This window comes from Pomacea canaliculata, linkage group LG11, assembly GCF_003073045.1.
Source record: "Pomacea canaliculata isolate SZHN2017 linkage group LG11, ASM307304v1, whole genome shotgun sequence".
NCBI lineage: Eukaryota > Metazoa > Mollusca > Gastropoda > Architaenioglossa > Ampullariidae > Pomacea > Pomacea canaliculata.
Window position 1 is genome coordinate 3,201,263 of NC_037600.1, and position 23,773 is coordinate 3,225,035.

Here is a 23,773-nt window from a genome sequence, read left to right on the forward strand (position 1 = left end):
TGGACGCATGGTTTCTCTCTCTTATCCTCTGCTGTATGGCATCTAGTATTGCTTTGTTCACTATTTATCAGTGGATGACTGTGCTGCTCTCCCTCTGGGACACTGACGTCATGTTCACGTTGGCTGCGCCGGTGATGGAGTCTTTGAACACGAGAAAGATGGGGGACACTGACAACCAAAACTTAAGGCGCTGGCCACAAGAAAGTACTTTTCCTAGAGGCCACTTCCTAGAAAACCCAGGCTGAGTTTGAAACAGCGTACTCTGCAACAATTAAAAAACAAGAAGTACAATTTAAAAACAAAGATACATATGTGTATCGCGCATACAAACTTTTAGATTACTCGGTGGTGAAGAATGTAGTCTCACGGCTAAAAGACTCAAGGACGATGAAGACAGCAGTTGACGCCATGTTGGACCATCAGCACAACGCGTGACGTAAGATTGAAAATGACGTTGTGTCACGTGCTGTGAGACCAAAGTGCGCGTTTGTAGCAAGAGCTGCGGGCATGCAATGGTGGCTGTAAGTCTTCTTCGTGAAGTGGTGATTTTCTTTAAGTTGCATCCTTTTAATAAAGATCCGATTTGAAACAGAGTTTACAGACATCCACCAGGACAACCAAGTGCCTAACATTGAAAGTTTGGTCAACTTACATACAATCAAACAGTACTTCATCATATTGCAACTATGGCGCCTGCTGTACGACCGTACAATCATCGTTTATCACAATCACAAGTTCACACTTTTCTGCTACCATGAAAGTTGTTAGTACCATGGGTCAGTTTTACCCCAGGTGTCAAAACTTACTGTATTACAACAATAAAAACATTTTATTATTACAGAACAAATATTATTGTAGAACGCCTGCAGTACATTATGTTTATGGTCTAAATTTAGAGAGAAAGATTGCCTATTTGATTAACAAGTTCATCGCCACGGTTAAAGGAGGGATGTAAATCCTCTTATCTTCATTTCTTTGTTATATTTGTTTTTTATATGTGCATATCTTGATCTCCTGGTCAATTATTTAACATGTTTAGTCTATTTAACTCTTCGGGACATATCGTTCATTACCTTATCTTTCACGTGGTCGGGCAAGCTTCTGACATTTTTGTTAATAAGATTAAGAAATAATTATTCAAAATCCTACTTCCCCATTCTCTTCAGCCTTAGGCACGATGATGAGAACCTTGTCTTTGTCTAATGCTTGCTTGCGTGTATGTGTGGTGGTCATTCGTTTCCTTGATTTTCTCTCTCTCACACGCACACACAATCATACAAACGTACAAATGCATGCACAAGTAAAGCTCGTTCAATATTTGCAAATTTTTAATATCTCTTAAAGACACGTTTATAAAACCTCAATATTAAACATGTTTATTGAACAAAGCTATTTTTCTATTTAAAAAATGTAAATAATATTGCATCACCTCTACTACCTCCACACCACGTGTGATGGGCCGACAGACTGAGTAGAATAAACAAATCTAACTTCTAGAAAGGCGCTTTCACTGCTGACCTCCATGTCATGAACCAAACGGTCAAACTAAAGTTTGGAATGAGTATCGAGAATCCACCGATTGGTTTATCTAACGATAAAGATTAAGAGAAAGCAAACTCTCAATGTAGAGAAAACAAAACTAAAACATTACATTTGAGTATAACATTGGAGAATGTTTCAAAATGATAGAAGCAAAGGCGTCAGACTGACGGCCAAGAATAAATAAATCACGGTGCTGAAAAAAAAACCCACTTAATAATGAAAAAGAAAACCCACGGGTGAAGTGATATGTACACACTTCTACTTTAAAAAAATAATAATTATAAAGATGACAATAATAAGATTTGAAAAGCACATTTTCCTGTGTGGAAGAGAGCTCAATGCGCTGCACATGAATAACAACAAACAAGCCGACATTCAACACTACAGTCAACACAGGCGTCAACAAACAGTCAACAGGACGAAAACAATAGCATGGGTGAAGAATTAAGTAGTGGGTACACAAGATTATGAAAAATATTTCGTACAGAGATGGTTTGTCAGCTGTATTTTAAAATTTGCTTGTAAGGTGGGAGAAAAAAAAAACAGATGTATTGTATGAGTTAAGACAAAAGTTTTACTTTGCAGGTTACTTATGCCCCAGACTGCTTTTTACAGTGAAAAACAAACATCACTCGTAGGAGCATTTCATCATTACCGTTCAAATACCATCGACATGGGTGAACGTTTGAAACAGTGAGGAATATTTTCTTGTAATGTGACAGCTGATCTTTGCCTAAAAATTGAGATCCAGTCATCTGCAATTCATGCAGTTGAGAGCATCGTCATACCAGACAAAAAAATCCACTGACTTCACTCATGACAGACACGAGACAGGAAGGACACTAGACACGTTTTAGTTTACGCATCTTCTTCGTGAAATATGCCTCGGGCTTTCTTCTGAAGACGATGGTGTTCACCTTAAAGCACTCGAACCCGAGTGTTCCTCATGTGCTGCGTGGCGTTGTTGCAGGGTAGAAGCCAGCCTCATCCAGAAAGCTCTTCACGTCCTCGGACTCTTGTTGACATGATGGAATCCTCCCTGCCCGATCTTCCCCCAGCTCAACACCACCCCTTTACGGCATGGCGTGCCATGTTGTCCACCAGATGCGCTCGTAGCGGGCAGGGATGTGCTCCGCTACCTCCAGACACATCACCCAGTCGTAGGCTGGAAGTCCGTACTGAGGCAAGGTCAGGTCCATGAACTTCACTGCTCCCGGTGGACCTTTCCACGAAGGGCGCACCGTCGTAGGCCTCGTAAGAGATCACCGCGACCTTGCTTCAGCAGGTGATCTCTGTACTGCCGGGGCCGTCCCCGAATCCTCCCACCGTCTGTCCTGTGAAGAACTCACCAACAACGTTCCCATTTTCACGTCGAACCTGTGCTCGTGCGTCACCTTGGGGTCACTGTCCTCCTCGCAATAGCCGCCACTGCTCGACACCTGGACAGACAAAGACACCGTCATTACAGCAAACTTATCTTTATTTCTTATTTAACGTGGCAATGTTTCTTAAAGTCATCCATTCTTGTTAATTATTAAGTTGTCTACCAGGTTCTTTCTCAAGCATGCATGGCTATTATATGTTATTATATAATCGTTAAAATATTGCTCACCACGCGCTCTTTCTTCAGTTTAGCCATATTGCACTCGAGCTGTCCCATTTCTTTCTTCATGTCGTTAAGCATTCTGGACGCATGGTTTCTCTCGTTTATCCTCCGCTGTATGGCGTCCAGGGTTGTTTTGTCCATATTTATCAGTGGATGACTGTTGCTGCTCTCCCTCTGGGACACTGACGTCACGATCGCGTTGGTCGCGCCGGTGATGGAGTCTTTGAAGACGAGAAAGATGGCGGCCACCGACCCCAAAAGTAAGGCGCTGGCCACCACGAACTGCCAGTTCCTGAAAGTCATCATTCCAGGTGACGTTTAAAACAGCGTGTTCTGCAACAATTAAAAAACAAAACAATACAATAAACAAATTATAGATCTTGTGAACTTACAGTGGGTCACCCACTCTAAAAATACACATAAACGTCACTGGAATTTTTTTAATAATTATTGACCATACAATCTTTAGTTTTCTGTATTCTGGATCATGCACTTCATGGTCTGTGGATTAATGTCGCACAAGTAAAACTTTTTGTCAGAAGACTTTTGCAGTCAGCAGAATTGTGTGGTTTGTTTCTATGTTGTTAATTCTATTGTTGTTAAACCCTTGTTTGGTGTAGGGAGACTGCTAAGGTAACTCGAAAGGTATAGTGGAGTATTCCTAATAAAGTCTGTAGGTCTCATGCCACAAGAACCTTACGATGTGCGAAACTTGTGGTGTTGCTGCCACGTAATGATGCTATGAACGGGTGAGTGTGTTTGGCTCATATGAAAGTGTTGTGATGTTGTTACTGTGTTTTTATATCAAGCTGCCCCGCATTGCCAAAGGGCGAATAAAACGTTATTTTATCTTATATTTTCATACACTGCACGTTTTTGATTTATATCACAAGTTATATGTTTTATGCTTTTAAATCTAGATAAAAGCTTGCCCATTGTGGATTTTTCCCTTGACAAAAGGAAGAGTGAACAAAAAAACTAGTTTTCTACTTGAAAGCAGCGAACGCCTATAGAATGTTGCGTTACTTGATAATTCTTCTGTAGGACGACAGAAAGGAAGAGGGAAAAAAAACAGGTCATGGATGAATTTCTTTGTACACGTAGTTGAATTTCTGCGAATTTATGTCGTTATAAGACTGGGACCATGTGCATGAACTGAACTGTAAAAAAATACCCACGAACTGGACTGGGCTGATATATATCTATATATGGAATGTCTTACAGCCTTGCAAATATCAGCTCTTGTCCATTTATTTATTACATTAACGCTACCATCTCTTTTTTTCTGAGGCATTATTTTACTTGTATCTTTTCCACTATGCATGTCTTTCTCGTGCGAGGGATTATGTTGGTGTTGGGTATACTTCTACACCAATCTCATTGCACCAACGGGTAAGTTACAAAAAGAACACCGACTGCAATAAACAACATCATCATCACTCATCCCCATTAACACGAGACAGTGATCTTTCCCTCCCACACTCACACCCATATCCCCATTCCCCCTTCGTTTCTTTCATCGCCGACGACACCTTTACAATGTAAAGTCGCTCTAAGTGCGAAACACTTCGTCTCAAGCTTCACCATCATCACATCGCTTGACACGAACGTGCTTTCTCACCTGCTCTCCAGGGCCTACGTGGAGATAAAGGAATATTAAAGAAAACACCTTACAGATTTTTCCATTATTTTACAAGATATCTTAAAATATAGCATCCCACATGTTCTTCTGTTTAAAGGTTTATCTCTTGTCGGTTATTCCATTAAGTAATTGCCAGAGGGCTTCTATTCTTATCCCCATATTTATTAAAACTGTCAATGTCATTTACTTATCACTATTGTCCTGATCATGAGCCCGTCTCATCAATATCCTCAGTAACGATGACATGACCCACCTGTTCCCCGGAATGGAGTCTGTTAAATTGTCAAACCGTTCAGTAAACAGTTCGCTTTGTTTAGCTGCATTATGAAGCTTTTCGAACCACACTTACGTTGGTGTATCACCTGCAGCTGAGTAGCACACCACCCTTACATGCATTTTGCTGAATACATTTATTCGTTTACACAGGTTGTTTGCAATGCATGCTGTCATCACCATCAACCTCTAGCACTTAAACGTGAATAACAATTCTAAGAAGGTGGAACTTAGGCTACTCTAATTCTGTAGAAAGGCTGATCCGCTTTTCTGAACACAAATTATAATCTAGTAGCTGTAAATTATCCACTTTGTATGGTGGACATGGAATGGAGAAAATTGTACCTACAGCATCCCACACAAAACTTCAAGACTTTATTTGGGAGGTGGGAAGTTGTATTGACTTTCGTGGAAATGATCTGAACAGCGAATGGAGCCTATTCCATACACATCCATAGTTTGCACCTGTTGTAATAATGGTGCCAAAAGATTAGTCACAAATATATTAAGAATATAAAGCTAACCTGTAATGGATTCATGAGACTGTCTACCCAGGCGTATTTGTAGTTACAATTAGTCTGTTAGCCACGTTTTCTCAACTAAGACTCCGACCACACCTCATCCCAACGATAAATACTTTAAAAATTAATTATATTAACATCTTTGGAAGGTTCTGCATCGCAGAAATTATTATTGATCCCACACTTACTCATTGTAGTAATTATAATATTTAGAGTAACGAGAAACCGTATTTAACAGATGGATTTCATCTACATCAAACTTATCGTTGAGTAAGATAAGAATAAACACAGAGCTTACTGCTCTTCGTCTTTGCGTGGAAAATCTTTTTGGAATTTAATTTAAATCAGGCCTTTGGACAGATTCTTTTACAGCAAAAATATCCTCCTTGCCTCAAGCGATCATCTTTGTTCACTTCTGTCATGTTTCTGTACTCACTGTCGAGGATTCGGCTCTCTGCTCCAATGTTTCTATATGACACCCGTTCAGTGGGTTTTTTTTTCTCCGGGTACTTGGCGTCTTCCGCGTGCGTGCGTTTCACTCATTTTTCCTCGAAAACTTTCTCTTCGTCTTTGATTAATATTATTACATTTTGTTTAAAAAAAAGTGCGCTTGTTTTTCAATTGCAGGTGTCTATCATGTACACACGGATACTGGCTTGCCTACCCCTACCCCTACAGAATCAGACCCTGACTTATGAGTAAGGGGATGTCAAACGCTCGACTTTATGGAGGGACGCACGTCCACTGCACACTGATGCAGACAAGAAGTCTATACTGGCATCTGCCTCTACTCTTATTTTGCTGTTTGGAATAAGACCCAGGCTATCACAGCTAGACCACCCCATCTCACTGTCCGTTCCTCATGTTCCCACCCTGAGAGTTGTGTCTGACAGGTGGGCGGGCGGTACGAGGGAAATTCTAAGAAGCACAAACAATACAAAGTTGTAAAATAAATCCTGGTATCCGGGTAATGCAGTAAAACTTTCCATAGCTCGAGGTCCGGCCTGATAGAGTTTGTTGAAAACTAAAGTAGTTATTGCTGTAAAAGTCTTTAGGTTTCATTACATATTATCTCTAAATAAACAATTTCAAATATTATGTCAATAAAGCATGATAGCAAGCTATCCGTTCAAACAGTATAAAAACTAAATCAAAATCAAAAAGCGTTACAATCTGACAGCTAAATTATGAGAACCGAGAATAATAATAAATTGAATAATTAAATAAGAAAGTGAAGCATTGACGACCATGTCACAACACCAAGTACAAAACTACAGGTCATCAAATCTTAACCCCCAGTAGTGTCCCCGCTGTACACAGCACTAACGAGAGGACAGAGGGGAAAAGTGTCATCCTAATGTCATTCTATGAAACTAATATTTTCCCCTAACATTATTTAATTTTTTTTTAAGCAGGCCATTTTTTGTGCTCCTTCCCCCTTCGTGACTGCCCCCCAGGTGACTGTCTAGTTCTCTTATTGGTAGATGAGGTCCTAGATAACAATAGTTATGACACATGGCTAAAGATGTTTATAGGTGCTCTAGAAATATTATCAAGTATTGAGGATAGACAAAGCTGTCAGAGTTTAATAACAACAACCAGAAGAGAGAGAACGCAGTAAGACCTTAAATATAAACTGACATCAACGATAAAATCCTCTCATAACTCATCTAAAAATATAGAAATACTACCCTATCCTTAACTGCAATTGTTTTAAATAATAATAGAAAAAATAGACAACCATAAAAAAACCTCAACAATTAATGCCTGGATGTAAAAGAAATAAAAAGTAATGTCATTTCACTTAAAATCTTAAAAGTGGGTGGTGGAGGATGGCGGGTGGAGGTGAAGAAAGCTGTAATGCGATGTGGAAACAAATCGCTCTTATAATAACGATCCTGCTTAATGGTGTAAAAAGGAAGAAAATTTAAGTAAGAGCTTCAGCTCTGGGTCAAGCCAGGTTCATTAAGAATTATAATCGAGCCAAGTTGAGGGACAGTACTGGGGAGAGGAAGGGACTGGTGGGTGACCCAAGTCGAGGACTACCGGAGTGGTACAATGAACACGTCATGGAAATAACTCGTCCCTCTCTCTCTCCCAGGGTAGTTGGTCATTGTCATGGAAGCTTGCAGTTTTACGAAACGAATGATTCCATCTGGTTAATTGTCTGTATGTCGGGAGTGATACCCCTTGTTTCTTTTCCTCCGCCTTAGAACTACGACTTCATAACACCTGCTGAGTCTGCCCATCGTTTCATAACTTCGGACAAAGACGTTTGTTCTTGAGTTCCTCATGTTGCCCCAGGGAAACAACCTACCCTCGCTTCATAACAACGGCCTCCCCACCCTACAACCCGGATGGAATAAAGCATTTAGTAATGTAAGCCGCCCCTCAGTGGGAAGAAAGCACTTTGCGACAAAATGGCGTTTTTCACGTACCCGACGGTAGAACAAATTATCCTTGGACCAGGAGAAACGGAGTAAATATAGAGAAGACCGCAGCACAGTAACTCTTCTTTGGTGCAGGCAAGGTTTAGTAGGGTCACACCCATTTCTTAAGTGCTTTAGTCACGTTGGTAGCCCCCCTAAGGCTCTGCCAGGTCAGGTAGCAGCTCCCAAGCTGACTCACCTGAGGTAAACCTTGACAGGTCTCATTACTAGCAGGAGATAAGGATCGGAAAAAAGGTGGGATTTTATTTGCATTGGCTTCAACCATCGCAACTCACAATTTCTCTATCGGCTATCCAAGCTAAGCTACGCTAAGCCATTCCAAACTAAACTTTGGTCAACTTTTTATAAAATTGAAAATAGAAGTGCCTACAAATAAAATTAAATTAACATTAATCGGGCGTTTACATAGATTTATCACACGTTGAATAGTGTGTACAGAACAAACGCACGTGCGTGTGTGTGAGAGAGACAGAGAGATGACGGAGGTCAAGGTAAGCCAGTGTACACACCCGGGCTTTCGTCGAGTCATTCCTCAAATACCCGACAAGCGCTCTTTTGTTGTAATTCAGGGTGAGTTCTTTTACCAGTGATGGTGGGATAGCGAAAACGAGCAAACAAAAGGTGGGTCTGTGTGTGCCCAAGTTTGTTTGTTTGGGGTTTTTTGTTTTTTGTTTTTCGTTGGGTTTTTTTGGGGGTTTTTTTTGTGTGTTGTCTTTTTTTTGTTTTTGTCTAGATAGAAGGAAAGGTCATCCTCTACGTAGTCTTATGTAGGTGGTCAGAAAGAGAGATGTTAGATACACGTTTCTCTGCGCCAGCACTGCCTACTCCTCCTCCTTTTCCCCCCAACCCTTTATGGAATCAGGTTTACATTCCTGATAATAACTAGACTGGAAAAAATATTGGAAATTAAAAAATTCCCAGCGCAACACGGGAATCACTCATTTAAAATTCGGAGGGTACTGCTCTTACCATTGGGCTGTATGTTTCTTACATACTTTCACACAATATGTATTGGGTAAAAAAAAGAGACTTGACAGTTTTTACGAGTACAGAAACAAGCAAAATACGTTCTATCAATTCATCTACCTTTTTGGTCTTCTTTTCATCTCCTCCTATTCCTGGCTTACTGCGTATAACGCCCATGAATATATTACTACTGTACATGTCTGTTTACATACTGAACACCTTCCAATGGTTAAGGCCTGATACAAATAACTAACGCATGACACATGTCACCTCTTACCTGTGTAAACATCTGACGTGTTACCATTACATCAACATTAACATTATGTAACGCCTCCAGCTCCCCCATGCAAGCAGCATTTGCACGAAACGGGTAGAACTACCCATCAGTTTATCTCCGTTTTCTCTTAAATTCTCTCAGGTGTTAGGAGAGCACTGGGAAAGAATAAGTCTGCCAGCGAGGATTTCTTAAGGGCAATACAGAAAATAATTTGTCCGTCATATAAAATTGAAGATGACTTCAAGCGACGTTTGCTGCGAGAAGAGAGCGCGAGGTTTTGCAGAAGAAGTTGAGTGGATGAGAATGTCCACTGTAAGTGTTTGTAATAAGACAAACGTACACTCACCTTGCAAAACACACAAGGTATTACACCGACAACACAACGACCACCCACAGATGACGATGAGGGTGAACAGATTTCTAGGTGAATTGAATCGAGGAAGCAAAGGTTCAAAGGACTGTCACCGAGTTATAAAAAAAAAAGATGGAGGACGAAGACCGTTGTCTTCCCTCTCACTCGGTCGTTAGAGAGAAACTGATTTTCTTAGATATGACGTCTTTTTCTGTTTCAAGTGACGTGTAAAAAAAATGACACACACGTGACGTCAGACACAAGACCCAGTGCGTACACGAAACAATGCAAGACGTCATTACAGTGGTCTACGTCAAATTGATGTTTTTGTTTACAAGTCAGTTACTTCCTCCTGTACGTGTACAGTCTATGCAAGAAGCAGACGTGCATCACTACATAAGTAGGATTATATTTTGGAAATGGAGGGTTTTGTTGACTTTTCTGTTTGGATGCTGTTTAGCAGAGGAGTATAATTATATTTGTCTACAAAAATATTACATAACCATTTAATACAATATTCAAATAATATTGTACAAAGCTACATGTATAAACTTCTTGTTGCTTCTGTTACTGCTGGCATTGGTTGCACAGTTCTGTTTTGGCACACAAACCTATTGCAGTCATTACAGATGAATTAAGTTTCATTGTCATTGAATAATTTTTTTTCACGTTAATTTTATGTTATCCAAAGCTGGGCATATTTTCAATAAAGATAACAAATGCCAACCTCGAAATTAAATGTTTAAAACGCATGCAGAAAGACATGGAAGGTAACCAACGTGTGTCGCCTACTTAGGAAGATCTTAGAAACAAATACATGGAGGGCGAGGTCACTGGTAGTGAAAGTATAAAAAAACAAAAACAAAATATGGGCCAAAGAGGGCTGGGGTCACAGAGACCCCACTGTAGCACAGAAGGGTTAAAAAGACTCGTAGTCAAGTCGAAATGTCATGACATCCAGTGAAGATTTGTTCATCTGGACACACCTGGCGAGCCTATCATCGACAAGCTGTACAATATATATATATACAACTGTAATATATTGCGACATGTGGCGTAGGCTTTATAATATATGGAAACTATACACGTTGATTTTCACATTTTGGTGACAATTATTCATGTCTACAGGCCTAAACGATCTCGACAAATATTACAAGTTACATCCAGGGAGGAGGTATGATCATGCAGCGGATAGAAACACTACAATCTCAGTGCACAATACAAACAAATGTGTAGGTAGTAAGCGAGGTAGTGTAGAGAGACGGTGAAAGGACGAGAATCATGCTGACTTTTATAATTGCAAGGTGATACCTGACCATGCGCAGTCAAGCAAAGCAAATACATGTAAAGTGTAAAGGACACCCTCCCTGGGTCCTTACCTGTGTGTCGCTACCTGTAAGCCAGGTAGGTGTGTAGCTTACAAAGCTTTCTCGGTGATGGCGCTAGGTGGCTCACCCTCAGATTCTCTCCACCACAGGTCGCAATGCCACAGTAAACGGATGTCGTCCAGCAAACTGTAGGACACTGCAAACAGATTACGAATATATATATAAACGCGGGATTGCAAGCCTCGTTCGGGGTTTTTCCTTTACGTGGCTGGGCTGTTTGTTTGTTTGTTTGTTTTAATATATATATATCATTTAAGATTAAGAAATCATTTTACATTCCCCTCTTCACTCTTTTCATCGTTCTAGACATGATCATTGGTAATTTGTGAGTGAGAGAGAGAGGCCGTGCGTGCGTGTAAAGTATAGTGGGTACTGTACTTCTGTCTTCGTGTTGGCTTCTGTTTCCGGGTACGTGCGCACACAATGGAAGCCACAGGAAGGGATCTTACAGAAGACTGCCCTGTCCTGCCCTACTCTACCCTACTACAACTACGACCTTGCCGTGAACTAACATTCAAATCCAAACCCAGCATTCATTTTGAACACGTTCCAAATCTTGTTCCTGAACAATCAACCAGTCAAGCGGTGTTGCGACCAGTAGATCGGCGATAATACTTTTACTATCTCAAAAACAAGAATAAAGCGAGAAAGTCATTAGTGGCTTATGGTTAGTGTGGATCATCTAATTAGCTAATTATATAAATGACTGTTTCCGTCCATTGGCTGGTTTCTACCATTTTTAAACTGCTTTGCAGGATGGGTATTTTTTTTCAACAGAAGAATTTTCAAGGGAAACAAAAAGGAAACAAAAGCAAAATTTGTCAAGTTTTAATATTTTATCAAACTTATCCTAAAAATCAATACCAGCACGGTAGGGAAAGTGTTTATACATCTATAGATTGTATCAGGCAATTAGTGACGTGCGACGCTACAGAATCAATATTTCGCACCTGCAACTCACCTGTGCCGCTAGTTATTTCATCTCTCTCTGAACTTTATAGAAGTCATACGCCTTCACACTATGAATCTTCTTCTATTTTTAACCGTTTTAAACGCAGTAACAATAATAAAATTTTGTCTTTAATTGACTCATATCGATATTAACATATTAGTGGAAATGTTTCAGGTGTGTGTCTTACAGCCATAAGTATTTTCCAGTATGTCGTCTGGTACCTGTAAAAAGAATCCTGCCATCACGTTTTCCTGATGTTTTCAAAATAACCCATCAGCTAATTTCTTCTAACTTTCTCATCAACAAAACTCTTTTAATAGAACATTATTAAGGTATGTAAATATAACATAATCTAATACATGAAAATGTGTACTTTTATCTAATATCTATTTGCATATACCATTATACTATACCTGCAATTATATGCCAGCATCTAACGTCTGTAAAATATACTATATCATATACATATATTATGTCACTAATGCAACCATATAACACATAATATTTAAGCCTGAAAATATATTTTTATTTGATGATTCTATGACTGGAATGGGCAAAGTACGACCCGCGGAAGTCTTTGGACAGGCCCGTCTGCCAAAATAGGAAGTTCTCTTGTGTTTATTTATTATTATTACTCAGCCAAGACTAATTTGATTGAAATCTATCAAGTACAACATCGGGAGTCCGTAAAAAAAACTGCTGGCGGATATTCTGGAGCTCAGGACAAACATCATAACATGTACCACATTAAAACTTCTTTTACACCATGGACAAACTGGCGGTGGCTCGCCTCGTAAGAGGTGTTCTTGCGTGGCATAGGTGTGTCCTAACCTTAATCTAGCAAGGACCACTTCCTCCCCCCACACAGGATAGCACGAAGGTAGGCGGTCCGAAAGACAGGGTAGGATGTCATGTCATTTAGTTTGGCCCAGAGTGTCTCAGTGGCCGAGAAAATAGGTTTACAGTCTGATGATACCAGCAAGTGTAATTTCCCAGGGGACTGACATGCAGCCTTGACAGCCTGGTCTGCTCAAACATTGCCTAAGATACCAGCATGGCCAGGAGCCCAAATAAAAACAATGTCCTTGTTACGATGAATGGGTGCTGCATGAATTTTATTAAATTGAACCAAAATAGGGTGGTCAAAATCATTTGAAAGAAGGGCCAGATAAGGAGATAAGGAAGAACAAAGAAAAAAGCATAAGAAAAAAGTATGGGCCAGATTAGTCACCCTGCCAGAGAGAGGCTTGGTGTTCACTCCCGGCACAAGAACCCATGGGGCAATCATAGTGATAAGCATGGTGATCATTGGCAGCTAAACTATACAGAGATAAGCTAAAACTTATTAAACTAATCTAAGGTCAACTTTTGAGAAATTTAGAAACAGAAGTGCCTAAGGATATAATTAAATCAGCATTGAATAAGTTTTTAATACACGTTATTATATAAGCCATAAGTATATTCTCTTGTATAATTTCTGCACACCTGTGTCATCTGATACCTGTAAAAAAGTCAGCAACAGCTGCAAGCAATATTTAAAATAATTAAGGTAGTCATACTCTACCCTCTCTACTCGTTTTTGTGCAAACATGTCTAAATCAAGTTATAGTCTGTTTGGTTATTGTTGCTATGCGTTACTGAGCTGGGTGTACAGTCGTTTAGAAGCGATCCCAATTCTAACTTTAAAAAATAGGTTTCAGGAATAAAAATATAATTTATTTTTGTGGACAATATCATTCTTCTGTTAATGTTTCCATGCAGTAAATCTCTCTTTTAAATCTGTTAAAAATAAAATGTCGGTGACATGGAGCAGTCATGGACAGGCAACAGGTCGAAACAACCAGGTACACATGTAAACTAGAGACAGACGTGTTCGTTGATCACAGAGAATCAAACATCGGTTTTGGTTGGTTGCTGTAAAGTGATTCAAATAAATCGGATGCATATGCAAAGCCAAAAAGGTGCAAACTAACGAACAACTTTGTGTTTTCTTACCTGAGCTCGCATCTAGCTTACGACACAAAGCCTTCCATCAGGCAAGATGGCCGACACCAGATACGCTTGACTGCTGCGCACGCATTGGACAAGCTCCACACAGTGACGTCACAAGCTGGAGGTACAGTACCCCGAGCAGGATATTATTCAAAAATGTTGTGGAGCACGAACCTCTTGAAACAATCTCTCGCTAACTTTTTTCTTTCTTGTTTCATTTTTTTTAATCGAAGATAACAATGCGACTCGGTCAAGGTAACACGTGAGAAGGTCACCGAAGTTTGTCAACAGATTAAAACGCTCGAGGAACACGAGAGGAGTCATAAAAAACTTGACAATGAAAACGAGATAAATCTGTTGAACTATATTTACACAGTGAGGACATGTTTATCGCGTACATTTTTTATGGGTAGTACTTAAAATAATTGTTTTTATATTCGTAAAAATATCTCCTTCTTCAGGTGCGATAAGTGAAAAAGTTTAACTCTCTGTTGTACATGTATTTTATAAGTCTCTCTCTCTCTTTCCCTCTTCTCTTCGGTAATGAACTGCCTTTATTCCTGTATAAAATCGAGTTTATTTCTTTAACTTATTTAAGTCAGTACATACACAGAAGATATTTCCTGCAGAACCTTCATGTCGAAGAAATATTTCGCGAAAAAAAAGACACAAGGGAGCCATATAACAAACGTGTCAAGGCGAAGCGATAAGCGATGTCTGATGACTAATGTCTGTCAAGGACCTGTGATTAAGACACCAGGAGATACGAGATATATCGTGCTCGTGTACTCAATGAACGCATGAGGGAAAAACACATCTTGAGGGAGACAGACGGCGGGGATGGCAAAGGTCATAGTATCAAGATCCATGCTTCGTGAAGAATGATGAAAATAGTTTGTTACTTAAATAATACTAAAAATGGATTTGGGAAACACAACTAATTACATTACTGTGTGGTGGGGGTGGAAAACTCGTACTAACCACCGTCTTTCGTGTAGTATTATTAACCAGACACCTGATATTTTTTTTTCCTCTGCTTTGTCCTCAATACCTCGAGAGTTAAGTATAGTCTTCGTTTAGGTCAGAGGTGCTCAACCTTTGACCCGCGGGCCGCATCAGGCCTGCGAAGGAGCCTCATCCGGCCCGCTTATTTTAACCAGACACAACATACTTTCATTTTTTAAGGTCATGATTCTCCCGCGAAGCAAAAGGTTTTAAAAAATATATCTCCCGCGAGATTTTTTATCATGTCCATGCAGGTGTCGTTTGAGAAAAGGTTGGGCATCACTACTTCAGGTTGCCCTACAAATGGCTTCTCGGGTGAACGACTGGCATCTGAGTTCATCTTTTCTTATAGACTTCATGTGACTCTCCCCTGTGGGACCCCGGGGTATGCTTGCCTAGCAAGCATTGCAAGAATAGGGTCCCTGCCATCCAGCCAGGCATGTCGTAAGAGGCGACTAAGGTGGACACCTCACCTAGAGGTAAAATAGGTTGTGGTAGGGCTAACAACCCCACCATGTAAAAAAAATCCTGTTACAGAAACTAAAACCAGAGAACTCGTCACAGATGGCGAAGGTAATGAAGCACACCAGGAGACTGGACTAATGACGGACGACAGCCAAACCCGAAAGGGAGCTGGCGCCCGACAGCGGATTTACTGAAGCCGAGGCATAAGTTGAGGGTGGGGTGCTGGAACGTCCAGACCTTGTACCAGACTGCAGGATGCTCCAATTAGTCAAGGAGTTTGACAACTACAACTTGGACATCCTGGGAGTCAGTGAGGTCAGATGGACCGGCACGGGAAAGAGGAGACTAGCGTCAGGACATACCATCTTGTTCTCAGGAAGATCAGACGCTCAGCACTCTGAAGGAGTAGCTCTACTCCTCAACAAGAAAACGGAAAAGGCACTGCTGGAATGGAAGCCTTATGGACCCAGGCTTTTGAGAGCAAGATTCCATTCCAAGTACACCAAGCTGACAGTGCTAGCTTGCTATGCACCAACAAATGACTCTGAGGCAGAAGTCAAGGATGCTTTTTACGATCAGCTCCAGGCAGCCTCAGAAAGCGTTCCAGCCCACGACATGTTGCTCATCATCGGCGATCTCAATGCCAAGGTGGGAAGTGACAACACCTACAGGGAGCATGTCATGGGCAAACATGGAATCGGAAGCATCAATGACAACGGAGAGAGACTGGCAGACTTTTGTGAAGAAAACAACCTATTGATTGGAGGCACACTCTTCCCACACAAAGACATCCACAAGGCAACATGGACATCACCAGATGGGATCACAAAGAACCAGATAGACCATGTCATCATCAACCGAAAATGGAGGAGCTCACTTCAAGATGTTAGAGCCTACAGAGGAGCAGACATTGCCAGTGACCACACTCTTGTGATAGCCACAGTTTCTCTGAAGCTACGTCGATCACGAGGAAAACCGGCACGTCAGCAGAGAGTGGACTCCGGCAAACTGAAAAATCCAGCCACCGAAAGGGCCTTTGCTATGGAAGTAAAGAACAGGTTCCAGGCACTAGGAGACCAACAAGAGATGACCTTAGACGACTTCAATCGAGTCTTACAGGAATCAGGAGAGAAAATACTGGGCTTCCAACGGAAAAAGAAAGAACAGTGGATCAGAGAAGAGACATGGAAGAAGATAGAAGAGAGAAAGTCAGCCAAACAAAGAATCAACAGCACCAGATCTGAACGCCTGAAGGAACAACACAGACAAAGATATGCAAAACTGAACAAAGAGGTAAAGAGGATGACAAGAACCGACAAAAGATATCACATAGAGAAACTGGCAGATGAAGCAGAAAATGCAGCAAGTAAAAATGACCTGAAGACACTGTACAAGATAAACAAACAGCTAAACAACGGGTTTAAGAACAGTGATGTGCCAGTGAAAGACGTGAACGGTAATGTCGTCGAGGGAGAGGCAGGAAAACTACAGCGCTGGAGGGAGCATTTTGAGTCAGTTCTGAACAGACCAGATCCCCCTCAGCTTGCAGACATCCAGCCAGCAGCTATAGACCTTGACATCTGCACAGACCCACCAAGCCTGGAAGAAGTGACAGCAGCAGTCAAGACAATGAAGAGCGGCAAAGCACCAGGGGCAGATGGAATAACAGCAGAGATGTTGAAAGCAGACGTGAATGTGACAGCTCCCAAGCTGACTGAAATCTTCAGGCAAATTTGGGAATCAGGGCAGGTCCCTGTTGCTTGGAAGACAGGGCTCATCTTCAAGTTACCCAAGAAAGGAGATCTTGGAGACTGCAATAATTGGAGGGGCATAACACTTCTTTCCCTCACCAGCAAGGTCTTCAGCAAGATTGTTTTGTCAAGACTGACGGCATCTCTTGAGAAAGACCTCCGACCACAGCAAGCAGGATTTCGCCCTGGGCGATCCTGCTCCGAACACATCTTCATTCTGCGACAGATTCTGGAGCAGAGCAACGAATGGAACACACCGCTGTACATCAATTTCATCGACCTGGAGAAGGCTTTTGACAGCATCCACCGCGAGTCCTTATGGAAGATCCTGAGGCATTACGGAGTCCCTGCAAAACTTGTTCAGGTCATTGCAATGCTGTACAGCGATTTCAAATCCCAGGTTGTCTGTGACACGGAGCTCACAGACCCCTTCAACGTCAGTACCGGGGTGAAGCAGGGCTGCATTCTGTCGCCGTTCCTCTTCATCCTGGCCATGGACTGGATCATGAAGACTTCCACCGACAGCGAGAGGAGAGGGCTCAGATGGACCATGACTATGACAGCAACAACAGCACTGGAAGACTTGGACTTTGCTGATGACATTGCCCTGCTGTCACACCGCCACCAAGACATGCAGGAAAAAACAAAGGCCTTCTCAGAAACAGCTGGAAACCTTGGCTTGAAGGTCAGCACAAAAAAGACTAACAGTATGAGAGTGAACGCCAGAGTCCAAGACAGCATCAAACTAAATGGAGAAGAGATTGAGGAAGTTGACAGTTTCACCTATCTTGGGTCCAAAATGTCAAACACTGGGGATGCGGAGGTGGAGATTCGAGCCCGACTGGCGAAAGCCAGTCAGGCCTTTGCCTCACTCAGGAGCACATGGAAGGCTAAAAACATCAGCCAGAAGATCAAGCTGAGAATCTTCAAGTCAAATGTGATCAGCACCCTCCTTTACGGATCAGAATCTTGGAAGATGACCAAAACCATCAGTAACAAGCTTGACGTCTTCCAAAACAGATGCCTCAGGCGCATACTTAACATCTTTTGGCCAAACACCATCACCAACGAAGAACTCCACCGAAGAAGTGAAACCGAGTCCATCACCACGCAGGTTCAACGAAGGCGTTGGCGATGGATTGGACATGTGCTCCGCCAGCAGACAGCAGACCTTTCCAGAGTCGCCCTACGATGGACTCCAGACGGCCGAAGAAAACGAGGCCGCCCAAAGGAAACTTGGAGAAGAACAGTGGAAAGGGAGATGAAAGGAAAGGGCTGGACATGGGGTCACCTAGAGCGTGTTTCAGCCGATCGACATCGGTGGCGGACTCTGGTTGAGGCCTTATGTGCAACCTGATGCACAAAGAGGAATAGATAGATAGATGTGACTCTACGTCACGCTCGAAACGGCGAAACATGAATGTCGAGAACTTTGATAATAACTATTTCCTTCACCAATGTCTATATAGAGGTAAAGCTACGTATGGCATAGTACGATGATGATGATGACGATAATAATAACACTAATAATAACGCATTAGCCCTACACACACACAATACGGTTATCTCAGTGCCAGATACAAGCCGCGATAGGTATTGATACGATAAACAAAGGGGACCAAGCAAACATACAAACACACATACACAAGGAACGAAGAGACAGTTGTCTCTCCTAGTGAAGATGTCTGTATACAGAAACTCTGTTGATACAATTTGAACAAAATATTTCAATCTTCAAAGCGCGTGTGCCGCTTCTTAATGTGCAGGAAAGAATTCTGATTAGATAAAGTTTGATATTTTCCCAAATTAAAAGACAGTTTCCAGGTACTGTTCACGGTGTCTTGTCTTAGATTCCTGCCTACTGCTTAGAAAGATGTATTTTTCTTTTTATTTACAAATTTTGCTCGAAAACTTCCAGTGTTTGTAGTACTATGTTCTTAGAATATATAACAATGGGGACAAATACATATTCAACCATCTCTACCATACCACTAATCTGCATGGACCAGTCTCAGGTTAATATTTGTTTTTCTTAAGCATTGTTTGCAATTAGGGAAATTAGAATGGGAGGACAAGTGAAAATCATTTTAGGACTGAAAGAAGCAGGCTGCATAAACATGATGGCAGATGGAAAGACGAAGAGCACAGCAAATGAAACTAAGCAGAAAGAAAGTGAAGCAATTCAATGTTAGTGTGGCCAAATGATGACGAGGCCTTAGGAGTAAAAATGGCCATTCACCCCTTGTTGTAACTAATTGTCTACACTCAGTGGCTGTGAGGTTTATCCACTGTTACTCATTTTCAAGGAGAAACAACACTGCAGAATTTGAAAACTTGTAAGGCAAATGAGTAAAAGAGTAAAATGCTTTGAAATGTAAATTCAATACAAACATACGAATTCTTACATCCTGTGGCTAAAAGAGGATGTAAATATAGATAATGAATAAAGTCAAAGAAATAGAAACAAACATTTTTAGTGTAAGTGGGAAAAATGGTGGAAAAAAAATAGGTTTCAAATGTGGTCAAACCAAAAGAGCAAATATAGCAGCACAGTGATACTGTGAGAATGGAAGCGCTGTCTAGAAAATGTTAACATTTGTAATTAGAAACCATCAGGACCGGCTAGGCGCTCTTCTGAAAATACTCCCCACCCACCTTAGTGACAAGATTGAGCTCACTTCCTATATTTTGTCTGAAGGCTATTAAATCTGTATTTACAAACCTTACTGGCTACATCTTACTAAAGAGGTGTGCCAGAACAAAAGCTTATATGATGTTTGTGGTATAACTTCTTAAAGTCCCCATTTGTTGACTTTAGTCCTCTACATCTAGATTTCACAGATATCACAGATTTCACAGATACAACCATGGTCGTCAACACTGTAGCCACACATTTTCACTAATGTAGTCAGTAACTACGGTCACGTGTCACACTTTCACTGGACTTCGTGTATGTGTGAACTGGAAGATCATGGAAGTTCTGACATGCGGACTATGTTAATTTATTCAATCTACCCAGGTTGCTAGTCACTGGTGTTTGATCACGTGTACGTGGATTGGCTACCTACACCTACAACCTTACGATCGATCAAGTACATTGATAATTGATAAAGAACTGAAAGAAGAGAGGTCAGCAACAACCTTCTTTGTGCTCTTAGACTGCAGTCATGACAGGTTAAAAAAATGAGTCGAGAGCACCACTCCCCCCAAAAAAAGGTCATGACCTCTTTTTCCTTCAGTGATGTACATGTTTGTTTAACTATTCTCTAACCTCTTCTGACATCTCACAAAACTAGTTTTGAAAATTAAACACGGCAGAGGTTGGTAGACACTAAGAGAGAAAACATCACAGGTCTACTCTTGTCTCCTCCGAGTGCAGACACCCTCGGGACTGACAAAGGTCACGCCACCTGACCTACTTAACGTTGGAGAGTTCAGTGGACGGGGTGAATGACCAGGGTTCCCTAGTGACAAACGGGTGGGAGCTAAGGGAACGGGTGGGGACACAGGCCGCGAAGTCTTTTTGTCTCCTGAGGAAACCGCAGGTGGCCATAAAGAGGTCATGTGATCTTTTGTGTGCCATTGACTGTCATCTACCCGTGTTGTACCAACGTTTAGCGGTTACAGTACTGTGTGAGGAATATTAGTCACTGGTAACTCTTGAGAATCCCTCGATTTTACTCAAATCAAAAGTTAAAAGTGTGTGATAACTTAACACTAGAATGTATAAACAATCCATTCAATGAAAACAAACCGTTTAAGAACCGGATACGCTTTGTCAAGTCAAGAATTTTAGCAACTACTTGAGAAACCGCAATAACAACAGAGATGATATCCGTATCTGAAACCCTCTAAGCTTTCCATAAAAATATAATTGCCTAATAAAACTGTGCATAGCTGAAAACGGTGACGATGATAGTGGGTGATGTTTGTTTTATTATCGCTGCTCCCAAGTAAATGTTAGACCAAGAAACCTACATAGTTCTGGGAAGGACAAGGTTCTCGGATACCATAGAGTGAAAAGAAAACCCTGGGTCAGAAGGATAGTTCTCTTATCTTTATGACCGCCGGCGAGAACTCAGTAGTGAAAAGCTGAAAAACCTTGAAGTAACGACTGCCTACAGGGAGGAAATGGCAAGATACGGGAGGGTATGGAGGAAGGCAGGTGACCTAGATCCCCGGTTTTCAAATTTTTAAAGATGAGTACCACTTTCGAAAATTCGAACTGACCGAGTACGACCTGCCAACCATATACCCCCCACGATATATACTAGTCCAGAGTTTAGTCTTGGCTTCTCCGGTATTTAGTACATGATTTAGTCAGTAGTTAGTTAATTGTTAATGAGGTAATCTCCATATATTTGTGAAAACATTTTAAATGCTAAAAGATGCGATGTCTCACTGATAACACACACCTGCTTAGTCTTAGTCCTGTTTGTTTACTTCAAGTAAGGGCAAGTAACTCTCGCTCACATCAAACCTTACAAGACCTAGCACGAATTGTCTCCTCGTCTGACAAACTTTTACCTTTGGTGACCCTGCGATCACAACATCCACAAGGATCCCGCTAGGATCAAGGGAATAAATATGAAGAGTACTCTCACTTGTCAGAGGGTCTGGTTCCCAATATTCTTGGCGCCATCTTGATAGCTTTTATCCTGACGCCAAGATATTCCTGCCTCTGGGTATCGACATATGTCTACATGCAAGGCTCCACCCGCAGGAATGACTTACAACCCTCGTAAAATATATATATATACACGCATTCTTTTATTTTGGTGCAAGGTGCTCGCGTACCACCCGTCATACCTTCGTGTATCACAGTTTGAAAACCGAGGGCCTAGACCGACGAGAGATGTAACGAGGTCGATGAACGTGTGGCTGGAACGATGACAAAATGGCTTTCCAACTGCTCGGGACTCTCATCAATCAAAGCCAGCAGACAACATCCGCGATCGCAAACAGTGAAGGCCGCCAATATACTGTATGATTGTCGCGGCACCAACGGTCCAACAGTTGACATTATGTTGTGTATGTATACATATTTTCATATTCATTTTGTACGTGGTTGATGGGCTTGTGAGCAAAGAAAATTCTGCTTGGACTTCCTCGGACAAACAATAAAGTTTGATCTGATTTGAACCAACACACACACACACCCGACAATGGCGTGTTCTTTCACCAACAAAACAAAGTGATTGCCTGAGGTTGCCAATTAAACCTTCGGATCTCCTAAATAAATATAATTCCCACGCACTACACACACACACACAGAATTCTCACACTCTTCAGAATAACAGTCTTCGATAACGATACTCACAGTTCAGCTTTATCTACCTTGTCGTTGTCGTCCTTCTCCAGCCGTCTCACTAGAGTCCAAACAACACACAGAACACTTACAATCCGGGTGGGAATCAGCGAACCTTTCCCCGAGAGGGAGGCGAGTACTCTCTCAATCACTATAATCAACACAGTGACGGAGGATACCCAGAAAGCCCCTCAGACTTGGCCAACAGTGGGGTCACGGGAGGGTCACAGGGAGGTACGGTCGCAGTGACGTCACGGGCCGGTGCTGTTTCACTTACCTTGACAGGTGAGTTGTGTGTTCGTGCGTCGTGGTGATGAGCCAAGCGTCGGGGTATGGCGGGGAATGTAGAACTGGGAGGGTATTGATCCGCATCCAGAGTGGTTTCAAAGCGAAAAAAATCTGTAACTCGACTGTGCACTGTGCTATTATTCTTGCACCAGATTAATTACATGGTTAATTACATGCTCCATAAAAAATGTAATCAAAAGATTCCGAGTAATTAGTCCCCTCACTATGAGCCACTTTAGTGTAAGAAGATGATTTTGGCTTTGACAGAGAAGAGTATATTTCTTTGCCATGATCAGAGATAACTCTTTCTGACTCAGAACTCTGATGAGTTCCTTCGTGACTGCTTTCCCTTGATTAGTCATCTAAGGGAAGTGACTTACTGGTCATACACACGGACGTGTTTTTGTGCCTGCGAGTTTGCCTCCCCTACTAATCAAGACAAACAATCTTTTCAACACTTGCAGCACAATTGTTTACATTGTTGTTGCAAGAGAAGTAGTGCCACGGAAAGCGGTCAACCAATCAGGTCAAGGGTTTAAACGATAAAGGCTACATCCAATGGAAGAGTTGCTAACATATTTGAATTAGGCTCATATGTGTACAAACGTGACGTGAGCTGATGGTGACGTCTGTAGGTATCTCGAGAACAAACGAGAGCATTCGCTTAGAGTTTGGGAAATAATATCTTACTGAAAGTTAAATATAGTCATTAAAAAATATTCCACCTCCTTCTCTAGACCTTGAGCTATCAAAAAGGAAATTAAGTAGCGATAGCTCTATCTAGTATTTGATGTACTATCTCTTGTACTAATAGCTACGTGCATATGGACCTACCTGTTGTAGGATCCTGCAGTCCCGGTGACGGACAGGTGTTGATGGCCGTTGATCAGACTGTCTACTCACGTCACTTGCCTGAGCTCTGTGGTCTTGCATTTTATTGACAACAACACGTTGGTAACAGGTGCTTTTATTGTTGACGTGAAGCACAACAACAA

At 41.5% G+C, this 23,773-nt stretch overlaps 1 long non-coding RNA gene across 6 annotated transcripts; it reads right to left on the reverse strand.

Annotated features, from left to right (window-relative positions):
• Positions 1-1,310: 1,310 nt before the first annotated feature.
• Positions 1,311-23,661, reverse strand: LOC112575353. 6 transcript variants are annotated; one of them, XR_003101611.1, is made up of 5 exons: positions 23,613-23,661; positions 22,768-22,840; positions 11,009-11,153; positions 3,155-3,481; positions 1,311-2,981 (listed from the first exon to the last, which is right to left on the reverse strand). It is a non-coding gene; the product is annotated as an uncharacterized LOC112575353 (long non-coding RNA). The 6 variants fall into 6 exon arrangements; XR_003101612.1 differs by having other exon boundaries at positions 22,768-22,889; positions 23,613-23,627; XR_003101614.1 differs by lacking the exon at positions 22,768-22,840 and having other exon boundaries at positions 23,613-23,632.
• Between the last annotated feature and the right edge of the window lie 112 nt (positions 23,662-23,773).